We start from the raw sequence: 4,238 nt of genomic DNA on the forward strand, positions 1-4,238 counted from the left end.
TTCATTACCATACATATTGACAAATTATTTTTCTAAGTGGTTACAGTATAAACAGAGCAAATGATAACATATAAAAGCTTAATAGAAAAAGGAAAAGTAGAAATTAAAGTAATGAAATAATAAAAAAAATTAAAGAATTGATTTACTTGGAGAAGTATCAAGGCCAACCAAAGTAATGCCCTCAGTAGCAGCGACCTTGAGTACCAGCAATGACACCTAGAGCATCAGCAGCGACACATTAAGCACCAACAACGTCACATTAAGCACCAACAACGTCACCTTGAGCACCAGAGATTTCCAAACACTCAAAATCCTAAAAATCTTCGAAACCCAAACAAACAATAAAAAAATTCATTCAAACAAACCTAACAGAAAAAAATCCTAAATTACATAGATGAAAAAGCGAGAAAGATGACGGACATACTTACCAAATCTCAGTTTTGTTCAGTGAGTAGTGTGGAAGAACGTCAGATAGGAATGCGAGACAGGAATGCAAGACAGTGAGGAGAGACGGTGAGGAAAAACACGAGTGAGGAAGAACGTAAGACAGTGACAAAGAAAGCAAGTAGGCAGAACGTAATGTGAGGAAGAAAGCATGAAGAACACGCGGGAGAGGGAGACACAATGTATTGTGTGTTGAGTGCATCTGTTTTTCACGAGAAAGGGAAGAAGAAAAGTGTTTTCCCACAAAATTAGGTTATATTTTATTTCATTTTTTTCGTAGATCCAAAAGGCCACGTGAAGATAACCGTAATTTAAAGTGTCAACAGGTTAAAAACTGTAGCTTGTTATAATTTTCAAGCCACGTCTCTAAAACTATTGCCTTTACTATGTTTAGGAAACAATTTTATACATGTGGTCTATTTTAGCGTTACCTAAACTAAAAAATCTTGTAGTGATATCATCACACAAAAAACCGAGAACCTATGAGGAGACATATAAACAATTATGTTAGAAGTGTGTTATGCAAGAAGAGTCAGATGCTTTGGAGACCAATAACACTTGGAGCATCACAACTTTTCCCCATGGAAAGAAAGCCATAGGTTGCCACTGGATATACAAAGTGAAGCATGGATATACAAAGTCAAGCACAAATTAGATGGCACTATTGAGAGATATAAAGCTCAATTGGTTGCAAAGGGCTAAACACGTTTTGAAGGGCTAGACTTCTTAGATACTTTCATATCAGTTGCCAAATTAACCACTATGCGCTTATTGCTTGATGTCAACAACGCTTTCTTGCATGGTGACCTTGTTGAAGATGTTTATATGAAGCCTCCACCAGGTTTATCTCTAAAAAATGACACAAGTGTATGTAAACTACAATGCTCTCTATATGGTCTTCGCCAGGTTGGGAGACAATGGTATGCAAAATTATTTTATTTTTTACTTTCTCAAAATTATGTTTTGTCTTCAACTAATCATTCTCTTCTTTTAAAACATCATGACACTAACACCATTTCTCTTCTTGTGTATGTGGATGATATTATGCGCACTCAAAATGATGATGCAAAAATATCTCAAATCACTCATCTTTTGGAATAGCACTTCAAAATAAAAAATCTTGGGGACTTAACATATTTTTTTGGGCCTTGAAGTAACACGAAACTCTAGTAGTATTCATCTCAGTCAACGCAAGTATACAATGTACCTTCTGCATGACACTGGTATGTTGGATTGTGCGCCCATGCCTACATTTATGATTCAATCCTCTCAACTTTCTCTTCGTCATGGTCTCATACTTTCTGAAGTCGAGTCTTCTTCTTATAGAAGACTCATTGGTCACCTTCTTTATCTTACCAACACGCGACATGACATCACCTTTAGTGTAAACAATCTCAGTCAGTTTTTTACTGCACCTACAAAGGACAACTAGTCTGCAATACAAATTGCTTCCAATCCTGTCTTCCATGAAATGACAGATCACATTATTCGTGAAAAAGTCTTGGTTGATGTTCTCAAACTCCTACCCATCTCCTCTTCTATGCAAGTAGCAAATATCTTCAACAAATCCTACCTCTAGCTACTTTTAATGTTATTCATTCCAAGTTAGGAATAAAAAATATATATTCCCATCTTGAGGGGCCGATAACATATACATTTTTTTAGTGTTTTTTTTTTTGTTTTGGGCTTTGCCTTATACATGGGTTGGAGTTTATCGCCCATTTCTTTTTACACCTTGTTTTTCTTTTATCAGCTTTTATATTGTAAAACTTGTTTTTTAGTTTTACAAAGAATGAATAATAATATGCAATTATTTTCTTTTTCTTCCTCGTTTTCTGTGTTTTGCTAGGGTTCACGTTGCCCTTTTTTGCCTTTCGTTTCAATCGACAATTAATTTGGTTCTTAGAATTCTTCATTTTCACACAAGAATCACCATCTACCTTTATCTTCACACTTGCATATTTTATGTCAGTTTACACACAATTTTTTATTTTCTCCTAATAATTTTGAAATACATTACATATTTATAGTGACACTAATATCCATAAACACATTGCAGTACTCGTATGAGAGAGGTTACTATAAATTTAAATTGACAAAGTTATCATTTTTTTATCAATAAAATAATAATAAATAAATGAGACATTTTAGAAATATTACAATCCTATTAGAATGGAATAAATTATATATCCGCATAATCCAAAAAATCCTATAACCCCAAACTTATCATATAAATTTCGAAGAAGTCACTTCGACATCTTGAGTCATGTGGTGCAAAATTGTAGAATATATATATATATATATATATATATATATATATATATATTAAGTAGGTGTGTTTTTTAACAAAGGATATCAAAATATAATTTTCCTATATATAATTAACACCATCGATTAAGACAGTAAAATCACATGAGATGCAATAAGAATTTATAAAAAAAAGAATTATAAACATGAAAGGAGTAGGATATCAAAGTACGTTTATTGATATTAGAGTGATGGCGGTCTAATAAAAAAAGATAGGACAACTTGTACCTATTAAATTAAGGATTGTCATATTTTGACGATCAATTTTTTTTATACAGTCATTCTACAACTACTTTTATTAATTTATAAATGAATAATTGAATAATATTTTAATTATTTACCTTAATTTAATATTTTATTATTAGATGTAAGTTGTCATTAAGTGTGGTTCAAATGTTTTTCTTCCTTAAGTCAATTTGAGAGTCAATATGTTCTCCCACTGAATGATAAGTTGAATTTGTGATTCTAGCTTGTGAGGCAACATGACAACTTACATTCCATTGTGAATGTTATCAAATCACAAGGACTTAATAAATATCTATCTTTATCACAAATTTAACACTTTTTTATTAATTAAAATTAAGAATGGCGACAAATATTCAAATTAAATATTGATTAGAAGGAAATTAAATTTTATTAGATAAAAAAAAAGTAATATTAACTTCATGAACAGTCAAAGTGCGCAGCTGAAAACAAAATGAAAAAGGTTTGGATGAAAACTAAAACAAAATGCGCATCCGGGGAATCGAACCCCGGTCAGTACCGTGGGAGGGTACTATGATACCACTACACCAGATGCGCTTGTTGGCTAACAGGCGGAACATTTAAATAGGATTTCTGTACTTTTGGTACTGTTAGTCTTTTTAATCACTTACATGTTATTATTTTGGTTCATAAATGTGATTTAATTATAATTACCTGTTTTAAATCCATAACTTTAAATTATGTTAAGGATAATATCAGTATTTAGTTAGCAATTTTTTTCACATTAGTGAATTCATGATTTAAGTATTACAGCTACAAAATCTACATTACGACATATAATTCATGAATATAATTAATATACTTTTATACATAATCTAAAGATATTTTCAAACCATAATTATAACATTAAAAATATCAAAAATTATAATTTTTATGATAATGTAACTATAACAAGAAAATAATTCAAACTATTCTTTAGTTGGTTAGTCTGCACTTCCTCCATTCCTCTTAGAACGAGCTCCTTACTCTTCCTTCGGTACTCTACCTCTCGGTGGTTTTTGTGAACTTCAAGTTCGGATGATATCTGCAAAAGACACTTCGATGTTGAAGTGAAAATTCAATATTCAACACTTGGTGCTCTCAATACTGTGACGTGCCTGATTCTTGAAATTTGTGTTTATTTATATGATTGTCATGGGCCCTTTGTTATTGGGTCGGATTAGGGGATTGAATCATGCTTAGCAGTGTATTACCTAGTGCTTGATCACTAATTAGTCTCATCA

General features: G+C 31.8%; 1 non-coding gene across 1 annotated transcript; it reads right to left on the bottom strand.

Annotated features, from left to right (window-relative positions):
• Positions 1 to 3,481: 3,481 nt before the first annotated feature.
• On the bottom strand, positions 3,482 to 3,552 carry TRNAG-CCC (transfer RNA glycine (anticodon CCC)). The gene has a single exon. It is a non-coding gene; the product is annotated as a tRNA-Gly (tRNA).
• Between the last annotated feature and the right edge of the window lie 686 nt (positions 3,553 to 4,238).

This window comes from Phaseolus vulgaris, chromosome 7 (assembly GCF_000499845.2).
Source record: "Phaseolus vulgaris cultivar G19833 chromosome 7, P. vulgaris v2.0, whole genome shotgun sequence".
Lineage (NCBI taxonomy): Eukaryota > Viridiplantae > Streptophyta > Magnoliopsida > Fabales > Fabaceae > Phaseolus > Phaseolus vulgaris.